The sequence below is a fragment of the Echinops telfairi genome, unplaced genomic scaffold (genome assembly GCF_000313985.2).
Source record: "Echinops telfairi isolate 266 unplaced genomic scaffold, ASM31398v2 ScPeMD7_3;HRSCAF=10, whole genome shotgun sequence".
Taxonomy (NCBI): Eukaryota; Metazoa; Chordata; class Mammalia; order Afrosoricida; family Tenrecidae; genus Echinops; species Echinops telfairi.
In genome coordinates, this window is record NW_022103899.1 from 13,156,750 (window position 1) to 13,176,204 (window position 19,455).

General features: G+C 35.7%; 1 protein-coding gene across 3 annotated transcripts in view; it reads right to left on the bottom strand.

Annotated features, from left to right (window-relative positions):
* The window catches only part of CALCRL (calcitonin receptor like receptor), a 109,669-nt gene extending 91,483 nt beyond the window's left edge, over positions 1-18,186 (bottom strand). For all 3 annotated transcript variants that reach the window (XM_004701723.2, XM_045296185.1, XM_045296198.1), the window contains exon 1: positions 17,968-18,186. The gene's annotated coding sequence lies outside the window, so the exon portion shown is untranslated. The remainder of the gene's footprint in view (positions 1-17,967) is intronic.
* Between the last annotated feature and the right edge of the window lie 1,269 nt (positions 18,187-19,455).

Below are 19,455 nucleotides of genomic sequence, written 5' to 3' on the forward strand. Positions count from 1 at the left end.
GAAACCCCCATCCTTTTGCTGAAATTCATCGGCATCATAAATGATTCTGTGTGTCCAGCAGATAAACACACAGCATTTTGAGTGCAATAATTTATTGTTTATAAAACCTTCTATCTTTTCAAATGAAATGTTGCTAGGTATATGATGGAATTTTGAATAAAGGGTAATGGAAAGCTAAAGGTACAGATATACCTCAGTTTCAAACAGCCACAATTAAGATTATATATCAATAAACCAAATCACATAAATTGTTATGAGTTTCCAGTACATTTGAAAGTTATGTTTGCTTTATACTTTAGTCTGTAAAGTATTCAATAGCATTATAAAGCAGTTTAAAATATGGTGAGAATGTTCAAAATGTAACACAGGGGCACAGAGTGAGCACATGCCATTTGAAAATTGGTGTCGATAGACTTGCTCAACACGAGGTTGCCACAAACCATCAATAGTAAAAAATACAATTATCTGGAAAGTGCACAAAGCAAAGGACAAAAAAAATTAGGTATGCTTGTATAATTCTAAGTCTTTCTAAGCTGTGTTATCTATGATGATAAATGCTATTTTGTTATTTCCAATATTAAAAGCAAACCATATTTTTCCCATCCCTGGTCCACCTATACAACAAATATATAGTTAGTTCTCCTACATAATTATTAGCAAAAATGAGTTTAGCCATATTCTTCAATATAAAGTCATTGCTGCCAATTAGAAACAAATGCTTCCATGGGTAATTGAATTTATTTTAATACAAAATTTGCTATGATTCATAATCAGGAAAATTAAAATTAAAACCACAATGAGATACTAAGTTACACCCACCAGACTGGTAAAAATAAAGAAAGTATGAGTCAATAACTCAAAACATTGAAAATGGTGTGGTGTAATGGAAATATTCATACACTGCTAGTAGGAGTATAAATTAAAACAAGCACTTTGAATTGATAAGATCCTGTAATGCCAGTCACAAACACACTACCTGAAGAAACTCAGACATATGTGTAGCAAAATATACCTTTGTTTTAAAGAAAAGTTAGTGGCATCATGACTTCTAATAGCAAAAAGGTTGAATCAGCCTAAGATCCTTCAGCAATCAAAAGAAAAACACTGTTGTACATTTATACAGCGGAGCACTGTACCTTTGAAACGAGACCAACCACAGCTACCGGCGCGAACACTGATGCATTTCAACGCATCTGTTAGAATGAACTAAGGGAACCATCAGAGAATATGTTCAGAATGATTTCACTTTCGTAAAAGTATTCATAAAAGCAGCAAAATGAAATAACACAGGGTTTAGAAACAAGTTTGTGGCTAAGTCCTCAAGGAGAGTTTAGGGATGATTGAGTTAGGGGGTGATTCATGCAGGACAATAGTTCACTGATGGGGATGGATGCGAACGAGAGAAGCATGATGGGTTTCAAAGCTGGGTTCTAGGTGTGTTGTCGTTCGGTGCCATCGGGGCAGCTCGGACTCCCAGCCACCCTCTGGAAACAGGACAAAACCATGCGTGGTCCTGAGCCATCCTCACAATTGTTCTAACGTGGCACTCCATTTCTGCAGTCACTGGCTTAATCCAGCTTGTGAAGGGTCTCCTTTCTACACACAATGTCCTTTTCCAGAGACTGGTCTCTCCCGGTAACATACCCAAATTACATGAGACGGAGTTTCGCTGCCCTCGCTTCTAAGGAGCATTATGCCTGAACTTCTTCCGAGACAGATTTGTTTGTTCTTTTGGCTTTCCCTGCTATTGTCAAGAGTCTTTGCCAGAACCATAACTCAAATGCATCTATCCCTCCCCGGCCTTATTAATCAGTGTCTACTTTTCACACGCTTATGAGATAGTTGAAAATGCCATAGCTTAGGTTTGGCATATCTTTGGTCTCAAAGTCACATTCTTGCTTTTCAACGCTTTAAAGAATCTTGTGCAGAAGATTTATTCAATGCAATGTACCCGTCGATGTCTTGACTGCTATCTCCATTAGCATTGACTGGATCCAAGCAGACAAAAACCTTGACAATTCAGTCCTTTCTCCATTTATCATGTCACGTATTGGTTGAAGTGTGCGGATTTTTGTTTCTTTAACACTGAGCTGTAATTAATAATGAAGGCTTTATTCCTTGACCTATCAGCAAGTGCTTCATGTCCTCCTAATTCCAGCAAGCAAGGTGGTGTCATCTGCATATAGCAGGTTTTAAAATTAATAAACCTTCCTTTAATACTTATGGCATATTCTTCTTTATATAATCTACCTTTTCTGATTATTTGATCAGCATACAGACTGAACAAGTATGGTGAGAGGACTCAACCCTGACACATACAATTTTTTATTTTAAGTCATGGTGTAGTCTCCTGTTCCATTTGCATAACTCTACATATACAGGTTCTGAAAGAGGACAATGAAGTGTTCTGGAATTTCCATTTTTTCTCAAGGCCATCCATAGTTTGTTATGGTCTACACAGCTAAAAGTCTTTACACAGTCAGTTAAATACAAGTAAACATCCTTCTAGTATTTTCTGCTTAGATCCACGATCCATCTCTCTTCAGCAATGATATCCCTTGTTCCATGTCCTCTTCTGAATCTAGCCCGGATTTCTGCCAGCTCCCCGTCAATATACTTCTGTAATCATTATTGGATGATCTTCAGCAACATTCTAATTGCGTGTGATATTAATGACATTGTTCTATAATCTGTACATTCTGTTGGGTCACCTTTCTGTTGGGTCTCCTTTTTGGGGAATGAGCAGAGAAGCAGACTCCTTCCAGTCAGCTGGCCCTGGCGCAGATGAGTGAGCCTGCTTCCAGGGTCTCAGCCTCTTGTTGTCAAAACATTTTAATTGGTATTTCATTCATCCTTGGACCCTTGCTTTGGACTAATGTCTTCAGTGCAGCTTGTACTTCTTCCCTCAGCATCTCTGATTCTTGATCAGATGCTGTATCTTGAAATGGTTGTATGTTGACTAGTCCTTTTTGGGTTTTGATTTCATTAACGTTTTGTTAAGCAGTATATCTGGTGAATCTTGACTGAAAGCGCAGAATATAATAAAGAGACTGACTTGCATCTTATTGACTATGAAAAGTCATCCAACTGTGTGAATCATAACAAACTATGGATAACTTTGCAAAGAATAGGGATTCCAGAACACATCATTGTGCTCGCGTGAAGCAGTCATTAAAAGGTGACAAAGGAATACTGCCAATTTTAAAATCAGGGTAGCTGTGTGTCCGGATTGGACTCTTTCACCATATTTATTCAATCTGATGCTGAACAAATAATCAGAGCAGCTGGGCGCTGAGGAAGAACGCAGCACCGGGATTGGAGGGTTACTTCTTTTCAAGCTTCGGTCTGCAGATGACACCGCCTTCCCTGCTGACGGCGAAAAGGTCTGGAGGCACTTCGTGATGAGGAGCTATAGCCTTTAGTATAGACTGTAACTCACGGTTCAGAAAACAATAAATTTAAACATTTTTAAATGGGAAAAGGGAGAGGGGAAGGTGGGGGCAAGGGAGCAAAGAAAAATAGCAAGGGTGCAACAGGAAAAAAATAAAAGAGAATAAAAGTGCCCAAAAGAAAATAATAGATCCTCATCAGTAGAACAATAGACAACATGATAAAGGGATAGAAGATCCCCGTGCCAAGGATTGGGTTTACTTCGCTCACCAATCAGCATGCCTGAGGTGGCAGTCAAGAAAGCCCACCTGGCGTTGCAGCGGGCAAATCTAGTGCACAAGATATTTTTTAAGTGTCAAAAATAAAAAATGTCACTTTGAAGATTGAAGGTTTTTTTCCCCCCTTTTGCCATATCTGTTGAATTTGTATGACACCTGATATTAAAGAAAATGAAAATCCTCACAATTTAACTAATCAGTACATCGTAATAAATGGAGAAATCATTAAAATTGACAAGGATCCACAATGGACACTCATGAAAGCAATAGTCCAGGAATCCAGAAACTAAATAATAGTCAGCAACCAGCGCTCTGGACCTCCCACTTAAAAGCTGAGTCTTTGTCTTGACCAATCGGCTGCGAGGTTCAGAGCATGCAGGCAGTGATTACTGGTCAGTGGATGGTACTTGCTTTTCACAATTTCTCTAAAAGCACTTCTAAATATTTAGCATGAGGAACAGCCTTGCAGTGAATACACAATCCTATTCACAAACAAAATCACAGATCAAATGTTCTCATCCTAAATCTTAAACCAAACATTTGAGAGGCATTTACAAAGTAATTTTTTGCCCCTGGCTTTAATCTAAAACACCTTTCCGTATCAGTTGATGTGATTCAGGGCTAAAGATGTTTTATTGAATTATTTTATCTTCTTTTAGAACCTTTCCTTTCACAGAATCTGTTTTTTCCCTTTCTATTCTTTCAATTTCCCGTTCAAGTTTGTTTTACTTTCTAATTTTCCTTTACTATGGTTTTAAACCCATCTGTTTACTCCCTCACAATAATTACTCACTTAATTATACTCTCTCAGTGGGGAATTTCCTGAATTTCCCAATTTCTTTTGATTGGCCCTCCCCTCCCCATTCTTATTCATTTTGTTCTCATTTTCACCCACATGGAGGTGACACCTCCAAACTCTTCACCTGGCCCTCTGCTCGTGGCCGTGGCCCTGGGACCAGACTGTGACAAGACCCTGGCTGGAGGTCTGGGCTTACCCCAGAGAAGCAACGTGTATGAATTCAGACTCTAAAGTAGCCTCTCTGGACCCTACAGAGAAAATCTGGGAAAACCTCTAAGAATAATGTTGTTTCTGTGGAACGTCGATGAGAGCTCACAAGTATTTTGGCACCTCATTTTTCTGAGCAGGAATACACGCGTCCCCATTTGTCCTTGTTTGCATCGATACAAACGAAACTGGCCCGAGACCGTGTGGAGAATCTCTGCTCACCATGAAAAACCAATAATCTTTGCACTTAAAATTTAAATAGAAAATGTTACTGAGATATTCATTTATGTAAAGTTTATTTAAAAGTACTTTGCCCCACCCATTCATCAAGTGAATCCACTTTGAAAATTGCCAGACTCTTCTCCATTTATAATTAGTCTTGGCTTCAATTTTATTTTATTTTTCTCTTTTCATTATAACCTATTTGGAACATAAATAATGTTTTGTAGAATATGGAGTTTTCTTGCTACATAGGTCAATAAGTCAAAACGATTTTGAATGTAGATTAATTCCTGAACCAACTATGGTTTTTGCTAAGAATTTTATTATTTTCTGTTTTATATTACTAGCTTTATTATAAGTTCACTATCCTATAATCGACCATATAAAATAAAGGCAAAAAGTTGAGGAATAAGAGTTAAAGAGCAGAAAAGGGTATTGGTAAAAAAGAAATGATTTAGCGCAGTGTTTATGTTTTGAGCAATATTTTGTTTAGGATAAGACGTCATTTAATACCAACCTCATTTGCTGTGTATGATTCAAAACCTAGTCCGCTGAGCTGTTAGAGAATATGCTGAAGTACCAGTAAAATAATCTTTCAGTGGCCATATACTTTTTCTCTTAATATTATGACCATTTGAAACCAATTATTTCCCTCAAAGGAAAATTATGATTATTTTCCAAAATGAGAGATATATTTAGACTCAAAAGTGGGGAAAAATCAAGTTTAAAAAACTCAGATGCAGAATTTCTAGGTGGATGAATAATAGACATGCTGCTTTCAGAGAAGAAAATGCAGTCATGTATATGAGTCAAAGGAGACCTGGTTGTTGTATTGGTTACACGTTGAGTTATTAGCTGCAAGCTCAGCAGTTGGAAACCACCGTTCGCTCTTGGGACAAAGGCTAGGCTTTCTGTTCCAGTAAGGAATTTCAGTCTTTGAAACCCACGGGGCACTTTCCCAGAGCCATAAGTTTCTCTGAAAGTAAGCATTAACTCGATGGTAGTGAGGTCTGAGTAAACATAAAAGGATAATCTAAATTAGAAAATGTTCTATTAGTATGAGTTTGACTTGTGCCGATGAGAGCACAGATTTTGTCAAGACCCACTACGAAGCTCTCAAAAAATAATTTTATGTACTCTAGCTACATATTTAAATTTAGAAACCCTTTTGATTCATTCTCGTTAAGAAACTGCTCAATCTGCATATTGCTGAGAGCCCATTAAGAGTGGACATACATTGTAAAGTGATCTTAAAATTTTATAATTCAACATTTAAAAGCTTGATAAATTATAAGCCATACATCTCATCACTTAGAAAATAGAGTTGATTTCTTGGTAATTAAACAGAATTCACAAGTAATCAATTTAATTTATAAACAAACTTTAAAATTAAATAGACTGAGAAACACTCACCCACCTATACCAAGAAAATTTGAAGACAGCTACCTAGCCAAGCAACAGAAAGAGGTGCATGTCTGTGCTCATTCCCCCAAAAAGGATGATTAACCAGATAAGGAATTTATTGAATAATATTATTAATACCACATGCAAGAAAAACTTGCTTAAGATAATTAAAAAGTATTTATAGATGTACATCAATAGGGTGCTGTAAAAATTTCAAGCCAGATTCAGAAGATTGATGGTGCCAGGTGAGTCCTGGATGAAAATAGAAACGAACAGAAAAATGCTGACCTGTATTTCCTTGGCCGGGCATAGGTTTCTAAGTATGTGCATTATGAGAAACAATGGCTGACATTAAGAAGAATGGGGATTTCAGAACAATGAATTATGCTTATGTGAAACTTTTTCATAGACCAAGTTATTTGAACAGAATAAGATACTACACAGGTCAAAATCAGGAAAGGTGTGTGGTAAGAGTTGTAACCTTTCACGATAGCTTTTTAATCTGTATAATGAGCAAATGGCCTGAGAAGCTGATCTGTACAAAGAAGTTGGCTTCAGGGCTCATTATAAACTTGTAATATGTAGAGACCACGACTCTGTATGCTGAACGCAAGGAGGGTCTGGAGCACTTACTATTGAAGGTCAAAGACGACAGCCTTCAATATGGATTACATCTCAACCTAAGAAAACACATAGTCTCAAAACTTTATCAACAAGCCGCATCATGATAAATGAAGAAAAGAGTGATATTGTCAAGGGTTTCTTTTTATGTAGATTGACAATGCATGCTAATGGAAAAAATGACAACAGAACTCACAAAATCAGGCATCATATTACATCTGGAAAATGTGCTGTAAAAGACCCCTGAAAAGTGCTGAAAATCAAAGGCGTCACTTTGAGAATTAAGATATCCCTGATCCTAGCTTTGCTAGTTCAACTGACTCACATGCGTGAAAGATGGACAACTGATCAGGAGGATGCAAAAGTGATGCATTTGAATTATGGTGTTGGCAAAAGAATATTGTATACACTATGGACTTCCAGAAGAACTGACATCCAAAATACTACATAGAAGTGAGGATGCTGGGATTTCATCTGACATACTTTGCACAGGTTATGGAGAAGGGGAGGAGAAAGAGTTCTTAGAGTAGGTCAACATGCTTGATAAAATAGGGCAAGGGAGCGGAAGCCCTCCGCGAGATGGATTTTCACAGTGGCTACAAGATGTGCTCCGCCGCAGCCTGACTGTGAGAACGGACCCAAACGGCAGTGCTTCCGCCTATTACACGCGTCACTGGGTTAGAAGGGGCTTGGCAACATATTGACTTCAGTGCTTTGTAAAAGTAATTTTTAAAAAATTAATCACTCGGACTTTTTCCTGCCTTCTTTCTATAGACTGCTTAATGCCATTGTCCTGAAAGGCAGTAAGTGATGGATTAAGGCTGTTGTTGGGAGGCAACAGTTGGCAAGTCTGCCAGTTTCAACAAGAAAGCCCTGCCAATTCCAGACATTGTTTGGCCATTTGGGGCAAGGCTTCAACATTTTGTTTTAAAGTACTGAGGAACCTTCTCACTTATCCCAGTTTGAAAGGCCACTCCTTGGAATTCACTGAAACCTGAAGACTAAGTACTTTGCATCAAGCATCTTTATTGATTTATTTTCTTTTACTAAAGTACTGAAGGGATAAATATTAGATTGACCTAAGAATAATAAAATGGTAATTAGTTTCTGAATGTTTTCTCTTTGGCATTGTGCATGGATTCTAACACCTTCAAATTTTAGCTCCAGCATCTATTGTAGGCTGAACATGGAAATCATTTAAAGACAACCTTCAGTCACCTGTGAACTGGATCTTGGTGTAAAGGAACATGCATGTGTTCAATTAGTTACTTTCATTGCAATGCATCGGCGCCTGTTATGTGGAGCCATTTATCTAGGTGTTTCGTGGAAAAACAAAAAGAAACCAAATGCTTGAATTTGTGAATCTTCCATGTCAGTGGGCTGTCAGAAAATAAGCAACATGGCAATATGTAACTTACAGGATGTGTATTTGTGCATAGTGGTTAGTGTTATGAGGAAAAGTTAAAACAGAAACCAACAAAAACCTAAAGTCACTGCCATCGGGTTAATTTCAACTCAGAGCGACCTTATAGGACAGAGAAGAGATGTCCCCATGAGTTTCCCAGATTTTAATTATTGACTGGGACAGAAAACTTCATCTTTCTCCCAGGAGTGGCTGGTGGGTTCGAGCTACCAATCTTGTGGTTTTAAGTGTTACCACTACACAACCAGGGTTCCTTAGCAACCCTACAGGACCCAGTACAACAGCCCCTGTGGGTTTGCCAGGCTATAAATCATTATGGGAGCAGAAAGCCTGCTCTCTGTCTGGCAGAGTAGCTGGTACTTCGAACTGTTCATCACCCATTCTGTTACCAGGGAACCTACATCAAGCATAGATGCACAGAAAGGAAAGTCAGGACTTTTCTTATTCAGATACTGTAAGAATTCAAATATGAACAGTAAAGTCTACAGGATAAGAAAGTAAGTGGGAGCCTACTCAGATATAGATGAATTTTTTAATCGAAAAGTCTTCTTAAATCTTTTGTAATAATTTAGAGAATGATAAGAAGGAACATAACATGTGAAAATTACTTTGGAACATGAATAATTAAGGTAAGTGACTATTGTGAGCAACTCAATTAATTACAAATTTGAAACAATATTTAGAAAAACATTATGGGCTTCCCCACTCTGTTTGTTTTGGAACTTAATGTTTGCTCTGGTCCTCTTTGAAAGGTCTTTCTGTTCAAATTATTGAAATCAAACATTCTTTAAAGGTTTATTCTTAAAACTATCCATTTATATAACCACATTTATCCTGAAAATGAATAATGTGTAAGACAAAACCATGGTGTTTACAGATAAAAGGAAACCTTTTATTTTAAGAATGAAAAGTTAAGAGCTACATTAAAAGTCACTGGTGATTCAATTAAAAAAAAGCTATTCCAAAATTATTAACTAAGACATACAAAATGGTGAATTAAGTAAGATCCATTAGAAAGCTCTTTATATCTGGGTGTTTTTCTTCATTGTGTGTGTATGTGTGTATACATTGCTCTAGTACCCGAGATTTCCCCAAATGCAATGCATGCAGGAATAACCTCAAAATACCTGCTCTTGATTGCTACTTAGGCAGTGAGTCTTGGTAGCATGGCAACTAGCAAGGTTAATTCAGGCATTGATGTGGAGATGAGGTTGTCCAAAGGAGAGAATCCCTTAAAGCAATGCCTGGCTTAAGTGATAGGTGCTTCCTCATGTTTTCATTGTTGCTCAGTGTCAGTGAGTCAATTCAGACTCCGAGAGAACCTATGTGCTGCAGAACAATAGTGCCTGGTGCCATCCTTACAGTGCTATGTTGAATCATAACAGTTTCTAACAGGAATTAAATTTAACTGTATATGGCCACATTACACTCTAGTGTGGACAGAAATCTGAATGCGCTCTTAGTCAAATAATATACAGGGCAATGATGAAAGATTTTAATTTGGTGGGAGGAAAATGTCTCAGAAACTCACAAGGGCAACCCCTGCCCTATAGGGTTGCTATGAGTCAGTATTGACTGAATGGCAGCGAGTTTGTTTTTTGGTTTGGATGCAACTTTGTGTTGGAAAGTGTGCTAACTCAGCCTTGTGAGGTTGGAATACAGCAAGATTGGAGGAAGCCTGGTACATAGCTTGGAGGAAGGTTTAAGTAGATCTAGGTAAGGAACTAAGAGAGAAAGAAAGGTAGATGGGGGATGGGAAAGTATCAACTGTAGATTCTACCAACTCTTAGCACTTTATCCTAAGGTCCTGTTGTCATGCCCTCTGGTAGATTAAAATAATCTTTACAGGCCCTGCTGTTTCTCTTGTGCCTGTCTGCTTTTAGAATGTGCTGTCCTGGGGTCCTGATTAAAAGTATCTGAAATGGCTGAGAAATACACAGTTATAAATGTATTTAAACCTAAAGAATGGTTGCCATTTCTATTAATTAAACATAAGTTATTAAACTGAGAGTCCAAGCTTTGTGAGAAAGATCATGAATCATTTAAAACCACAGGCAAAATGTAACTCTGTATGCATTTAGAGGTGCATTTGTTTGTTTCATATGGAGAAAGGGCTAATAGTTTCTACTGAGGTCTCACTATGGTTCCTAATTTAAAAAATATAGGACAAAATGAATTAGATGAGACAATACAGACTATTAGCTGAATGTGCTTTTACTACCATGTTGCCAACTCTTTCACATTTCGAAATATAACACATAAGAGAATATCCTCGTGCCATCGAGTCAATATACTCGGTGACGGGAGTCAAAAGCCCAGTCTTTCTCCTGCGGAGCTGCTGGTGGTTTCAAACTGCCGACCATCAGGACAGCAGCCCAACGCATGACCTACTACACTACGAGGGCTAAGAGACCACAGGCTGCTCTCCTTAAGCAGTAGTAAGGACATTTAGAGAGAAAGACATTTGAAAAAAGAACAAACATAAAGACTTGGATGTCTATAAGTTGAGTTTAATTTGATTTTTCTTAATTTTCTTTTCATTATCAGCTCGTACAATTGTTATTGAAGTGAAAATTTAAAATATCTCAATGAACATCCAAGTTTATCCCGACTAGACAGTATGATCCACAAAATTCACACAACATAATCAGCTTTAATGATTATTTTGATACCCACGTCCATGGAGTCTGTGTCAACTCACAGAGACGACACAGGTTTTCCGAGACTGTGAGTCTTAACAGGGAGCCCGTGTGGTACAGTAGGGTACAATTTGGACAGGGTTACTAACTGCAAGTTCAGCAGTTCAAAACCGCTCCATTTGAAATGAGGCTTTCTATTCCCGTTATTCGAAAGCCACAAGGCTAGCTCTATCTTGTCTTATAGAGGCATCAGGGTTGGGAATTGACTCAATGGTAGTGAGTTTGTGTGTGTGTGTGTGTGTGTGTGTGTGTGTGATGAGCCCATAGCCTCATCTTTCTCCCTCAGAGTTTGATTTTAAATTTGATGAGTTGCTACCCCTAGTTGACTTTGCGTACTGTTAGTAATAGGGATCTATTAATATACAATATGCAATAATGTGGCATACACTACTTAGGAATAAGAGCCATAGTGGAACTACTTTAAAGCATAGCTTGTGAATAATCACTGTGTGACTTTGGGGCAGACTATGTATTTCATTGAAATTTATGTAAAGAAAAAAACTATTTCTACTTAATACACCTTTTATAATTGATAAAACAAAGAAACTTTGTAAGTGTTCATGTTCTACACAAATATCAATTGAGAGTCATAGTTTTATTGGTTGTCATGGATTTGATGATAGCAAAATTGTGATTACTTTAAAATAGCGGTTCTCAACCTGTGGGTCGTGACCCCTTTGCTAACAATAGCAAAATTACAGCTATGAAATAGCAATGAAAATAGTTTTATGGTTGGGTGTCACCACAACATGAGGAACTGTAAAAGAAGCTATCACAAACCATGCTTAGTCTTCCTCTCTTATGAAGACGTTGTATTATAATCTGTTAATGTTGGTTATTTGAGACGAACTGTCTAATAGAAGCAATTATGAACTCATCTGTATGTAAAGGATTTAGAATGGCCACGAAAATTTGGTCAATGCTTACTAAATGCCAATATATTATCTATTCCAATATATTTCCTATTCCTCACAAACCCTACAAAACTGTATTACTACCCCTTCCATTTTAAAGGTGAAAGAAGGGAATTAACAAATGGTAAATTTGGGCTCATCCGTGGGCATTTTGACTGCTAACTGCAAGTTCATAGTTTAAAATCACTTGCCATTATGCAGAAGAAAGGCTGGGCTTTCAACTTCTATAAAGAATTCAACTCAGAAACTCACCCGGGGCAATTCCACCATGTCATGGGAGGTCTCTGTGAGGCAGAATTGAGGGAAACTCAATGGCGGTCAGTTTGGTCTTTGGTTTGTGGACACTCTGAATCCAAAGTCCACTCTACTGCACTTCTGTAATGTCACTAACATTGCAACTGTGCTATTTCAGCTACTTAAACTCATATTTTTGTTCCCCAATTGATAAGAAAGAAGTAGGAAACAGAAGTCACGCTCTAAAGAAAATCTTGCTGAACATATAAACTCATGAACTAAGCTGGTAAACGAAGACTTTTTAGTCTCAATGTAATGGCATACTGGACACTTTAAGAGTTTTCTTGTGTGGGGGACCAGCTAGATACTAGTCACTCCTTAAGAAAGCAGAGTGGCTCAGATCATGAGTTCTGGAGCCAGATGTCCAGAATTCCAGTCCTGTTATTGTCCCTTGGTAGCTATGTGACTAAGCAGCACATTACTTAGCAGTTCTGTGTCTGCGTTTCATAGCTCATCACCAAGTGAGGAAAATGCCATTTCCTAGGACTGCTGGCAAGATGAACTGAATCGATGTGCAGCGGATTATTAAGGTCTATGACATGGTCCAAACTCTCAACAGGTAGAAGTCAGCAGCAACAAGCTACCCCTTTGTAAGGGGCCGTTTTGTGTTGCTACAGTGTGTCGATTCTCACCTGAGAAGGTGGGGTCTCCTTTTTGTATAGAAAAGAGGTAACATAATTGTTTTTATATGAAGGATGTTAAGATACATGTCCAAGTTTCTTTCATGGAATAAAGGCAAAGAAAAATGGGTCAAACTGAGAAATGCACACATATGCACACACACACACACACACACACACACACACGAGCGAATTACAAGAAGGCAGCTGCTTCAAATAAAAGTTACATCTGAACTTTAAAGACCTGTGCTTACAATGATGGCTGTCTTGCCTTAGGTAAGGCATTGATATGCCTTTTCCCTGAAAGATATAAAACCAACTGAAAGTTTCATTAAAAGGGAAAATTTCCAGAAGAAATCTATAGATTGGACAGTACTACTAATTAGGTTACTCTCATTTAAAATTGTCATGAAGTGCATGAACCCAAGCCTTGCATTTTGCCTCACATCTGTCCATAACTATAGAACTGAAGGAAAAGTGTAGTTTTATATTGAAGGTATCTTTTCCCCAGTTTTAATCCTCCTCTCTAGTTTTCTGTTCAAATATTATATATTCTTTTCTTGTACTTTACAAAGTTCCATTCCCCTTTAAGGTATTTTTAGAAGGAGGCAAACTTAAAGTTGTGTACAGCATGTTTGCATAGTAATACGTCTTAGATCAATTAATGAACATGAGTTCAAATTAACACTCTATTGTAAAATTTATGAAATAGGCCTTTGGATTCAGGACATATTTGTCACAGATTGGTTGAGAAATTTAAGCCAGTTGTGCTCATTACTATGTGACTAAGCTATAAAGAAAACTGTGTAATATAGTACTATTTGGTATATATTGCTATTTAATAATACAGCACATATTATATGGTAAGGATTCATTCTGTTTTTATGGATAAACACAATTAAGATCAAGTTAACCTAAACTTCGTAGAATAGTAGAAAAGAGAATAGCTAAGATTTATACAATAGTCTCTAGCCTCTAACTTTTCTTTATTATTTAAGAAGGCATGTTCCATATTATGGACAATAAAGCTGTTCTAGGAAATTGGCTCCATCTAATAACTTCAATAAAATGTAAACCTCTAGCATCAGTATTATAGAAGTAATCCGGTATGACTTCCTCTGGATTGAGTCAGTTTGGTGCTCTGTGTTTTACACTGGGAGTAATGAAAAATTATATACTTTAATTGAAATGTATGTAATAAAATTAAAAAGAAATAAAATGATAAACTGTCTTACATCATTAAAACAAACATACTCTTTTGGTTTTACATATTTTTGTTTGCTTATTTTTAATATGCTCTCTTTTAAGAAACCAAATTAATTAAAAAATATTGGGCAAAACTTGGTTTAGAAAAATACTTGCCATTTGTCATTTGATAATAATATTGGAAAACAAATAAATATAGACTCTAACACAGTTCATAGTCAGTGATTTCATTATGTATGTATTTTAGTTATAGAATGATTTTAATTGAGTTTTTAAATTTATATTTATAAACAAATATAATAAGAAAAAGCAATTTTATCTTAAGATTGCTTACATATAGAAAATTACAGTGATTCACTTACCTAATATGATTCAATGAACAATATTTTAACAATAGATTAGACATAAACATCTAATAACCTGGCTTTAATGAGGATTTTGCCCATTAAATTTAGGTTGCAACAGAATGTATACAAGTATATTTCTTGTTCTTAAGAGGACTTTGTTAATTTAAATATCATATCTTGAATCCATAATTTCTACTGCTTTCCTCTCCTTTTAGTGCAGTATTTATCCTCTAATTCTACTATTAAGTGTATTCTACCTTTTATTTTTAACCTTTACAATAATTATGACCATATATCCTCCTAGTAAGATACCACTGTATAGGCAGGCGACCTAAAATTGAAGGGTAAGAAGTGTCCGAGCCTTGGAGATGTGTAAGTACTAATGATGACAGAATTTGGTGGAGAGGGCTCTTCAATGTGAATAAATATGTATACAATTGATACATATGGCTACTATGTAGATCCAATCTTATATTTCTGTTATATTGTGATTTTCTTCTCCACCTACTTAGAACAGGACATTTTCACACAGAAGATGGGAGCATTTCTATAAATAATTTAATCGTGCATTCTGAGAACTCTCTTGAAAAAATAATGTTTGTGCTACCCAGATCTTCCCCACCCTCTAAAGTGTTTTAAATCGCTGTGTATTCGTGGTCCCTCTCAAGGCTCTGGAACCTTGACTGAGTCAAGACCTGAGAGGGGCTTACATTTCTTAGGGTGTCTGTCATCAACCCCACTTTAATGGCGGTGCAGTGATGGGGTGTGCTTATGTATTACAAACTTGTCAAATTCCAAACAAGTAAAAAACAAGGAATAAAGCTTAAAGAAGTGATCTTTTCAACATCTTTTTTCTGACAAGTTGACAACATAATCATTATATTTCTTAAAATAGTAATATTTTTTGAGTTACATCCAAGGTCCTAACTAGAATATAAGTTCTGCTTAGTGAAAGCAAATTTTGATCTCTTGCTAATTATTTATTTTTATATTCCTATACATTTCTAAGATAATCTTTTAAAATTAAGTTATGATAAAATTACAATTATATAGATATAAAGGATAGCAATATATTATTATGATGATTACAAAACATGATCTAAATTAGTAATATATGACCATATTATATTTTATCATTATCAAATAGATTTTCCACTTTAATATAAAGCATATGAAATGAAAAATATTTTCTTTTCCCTTTGAATATTATCCTTCTTTAAAAATCTGTTACTCATGGGGAAAATGGTATAAAAACATAAATCAGTGTAAAAACATTAATAAGTAAGCATATATATCTTAATTATTCATTTTTTAAATAAATTTTTAAGTTACAGGATGTTCTAATTTTTTTCTCTCTAATTTTTTAAAATAAATGAACAGTTTATATATTCCTAAAATATACATAATCTAAGTAATAAAATTATATTTTGGCATATGCTAAAATAAACTAGAAATAAAGAAGAGTTATCCTATATAATTGAAAATATGTATTGTCTTACATATACAAATGAAAATGTCAGGTAAAACATATTTCAATGCAATTACTCATGAATTTTCAAGAACATGCTTTAGTTTCCATATTTAGACTGGCTGTTGGCTCAATGTCTTAGCTTTATGATTCTATAGAGAAATAGCATACAGAAAGCAAATTAATTTTTTAATGACCTAATACATGTATAGATATTCTAACAATATCTTGTTAAGTGAACAAAAATTTCAGATATAATCATATAAATTCTACCTTTAAATTTACTGGGCTTTACTCATGAAATAAGCTGTTGTCAAATCACCCTCTGTGTTCATTGCCTCGTGTTTGTCAACATTACAATTTGAAAATCACTACTATAAACCATATTATTAGCACAGTCATGAATAGCCAATCATATTATGCAAAAAATATGTTTTTAGTAGCTTGCAATTAAGCAAACAATGAAAGATATTGGGGAGTTCCTCATTCTAAAGCATACTAACTTGATCAGTATTTCTAAGAAAATAATCTTTATTAAAATTAAATTAATTTCTTTTTATTCTTACCTATAATATTAGGTTAAGTGTCTAACTATGTTTATTGCATTTCTTCTTCCAATTACATAATAGCTATTTACAGAATCATACTTTATAATCCTTTGCCCAGTTTCACACATATATCAGGGAACTCACAGAAGTAGAGCTTGAAAGGGTGTAGGGCATCTGACTTGATTTTCTCTTAGAGAACCAGAATTGTAAGAGTTATTTTAGGTTTCCATTAAATAAAATCTCTGGTGCAAAATTACCAAGAAGTTATTCCGGATGAGTAACCAGCCAACTAGTTAATATGCCAGATTATGGGTGAGATTAATTAAAGGATGGTCCATTGAAGAAAGTCGGGCGCAGTGAGTATATTTAATGTAGGTAAGAAAATATATGGTGTAGACATATGCCAATCAACATACCAACAATCGGGCAACCAATCTGACATCTAATATCCTTTAGCAACCAATTGGTGTTATCTTTATACACACAATTTATTAAGCAGATAGTTTTTCCTAAATTACTCAGGATAGTCTGTACTATTAATAGATGTTTTATATATCAACATTTCATTACATTTATCCCCAGAAATTCATTTTTTTAACTTTAATTTCTTTCTTAATAACTTGATATACTTGTTTAGAAACCTCTTTTGTTTCTCAGGCCACAGTTATCTCTATATTACACACTCCAAATCCTGCGGAGAAATCCCATACAAGTTAAAGTAATACATGCTCCCACTTAAGGGGCCCGAATTATGAATTAATCTAATAACCTCTACATTTTCTCAACTCTAGCTGTAATTTTGTTTGAAGTTCATCCCATCATGCAATACAGTGGAAATAGCCCAGGGTTAGCAACAGAGTCTTAACACCATCTGGCACAATGAACAATGAAAATTCCATTAGTTCAATGGAGATGTACATAGAGGTGAAACACAACTAGAAGGCAAACAAAATGAATCCACAGCGATCACTTTCCCTGTAACTCGCTATTGTGTGCAACCACAAAGGCAGGGAGCCTCTGAGATCCCAGAAGCAGTTTTTCTTTCAACCTTTTCATAAAATACTGATAAATTCCATGGAAAGTGTAAAAACCCTTCCCAGAATACACACAAACAAAAACAAACCCAACTTCTAAAGACTTCCTTTAAGTCTTCCCAGGTGTCAGAATTAAAGTTTAGTTAACGCTGAGGGTAATATATAAGATACTACCCTCTGATTAAGATATGCCCTGAGCAGTATGCGTTTTAATCCATTTAGATTTTTTTTACTTAATCATCTATTTTCCAGACTAACACTGCAAATAAAGTTTGGGTTTTGTTTGTTTTTTTTGTAATAATAGTGAGAGATTTTATGTACATTTTGGGCTAAGATAATTCCTTAACATGTAAAACAAATGAGAACATGTTTCAACAGTATTGCAATGTCTAAATTCCTTAGTAACAAACTAAATTCAATAGTACAAACATTATTAAACTATATGATAACATATCCAAAAATAAAAAAGATCTGTTTTCTATAGTGCACTTACCCAGCAGAGCTCCTAAAGAAATTCTTTGTGAAATTGTCTCAGGATGGAATTTGAATGTCTCTGAGTCCGTGGACGAGATTTCCCCCAGGCAAGGTGGGAAGGAGTGAAAGCCTTGCAGCGTGCTCCTGCAGGCAGAGTGGGTTCCAGTTAGCAGAGCTGGAGGATTCTAAAGCAGGAGGTGACACTCCGCTTGGGACAGAGGGTTGTTCTGAGTGGATTGGAAGTGTTGTCAGATTGTAAATGATCAGCAGCAGAGGGAAACATCAGAGCTTCCTGTTACATCACTCTGACCCCGCCTGCAGTTAGTGTTAGGTTACTTTCTTTCTCAAATAGCACACCCTAGGAAAGCAGCACTCCTTTCCGATTCTGAGACAAGAGCAAGAAGCAGCCTGAACAGACAGAGATCCTGTGCTGTGTGAATACACTGTTACCAGCAGAGGCTGACTGCTTTTCACCTTGACTGTGTTCTGTTAGAACTTGCCAACCAGAACTGCCTGTGATTTGAAGGAAGGCTGAATACGAAATTGTGCTCAATGAAACCAAAGTTAGAGGTGTGTGCGTATGGTGTGTCTGTTTTGAATTATAGCTCATAAAGCATTAGGGGAATTTTTTTCTAACATGTGTTTCTTCATAAATGAGCATGCAAAACTAATAGCTGCATCCATCACAATTAATTCTATTATCTACCTCTTATAGAGTTTGAACTCTGTTAATCAGATGTTATTTTCCAATCAGTTTTCCCCAATTAGATTGAGAAACATTATCCTGTACTTCTTTTTTTCTCCCTTAAATAATTAACATATATGTAATTATCATATAGATATGTATGTATCATAAACCAAGCCTGTGAGTGTGTTTGTTGTATAGTTTCACAAGTATTTATTTAAGTGTATACATAAACTTTAAAGAATATGTGTGTAATTTAAAATAATTACACATATTAAACAGGACCAAAGAATAAAGTTATAAATTTGAAATTCTTTGTAATTTCTGGTAAGATTGTAAATGTATAGAACAGATTAATGATTACATTGTAAGCTCCTGAAACTGATATAATAATAAAGGCCACATAATTCCTCCATACTTAAATTCTCTCAGCTATAAATTGAAGAAGTTCACCAAATATTATCTAAAATCCCTGGTCTCACTAAAGCCGTAAATCAAGCAATTTTATAAATTTGGAAATAGATAATATATAATACGCTTAGTATATTTCAGATCACAAACACTGAGAAATAGAAAAATTACTACAATTCAGGGGAAAACAAATCAAAACAAAAGGGAGTGCTAAAATTCCTTGTAGATGAAAAAGGAGAACCCATTGAAGAGTTATCTTGTTTCTGAATTTCATACTTCTGTAGTTTTCACTTTCACTGCCTGGATCCTTGGAAGAAATATCTTTGATTGGAAGAGCAGAAAAAAGAAAAAAGCATTTATAAAGCTCTAAATGCAAGCATGTACTTATGTAAATATATTTATATATGAGGA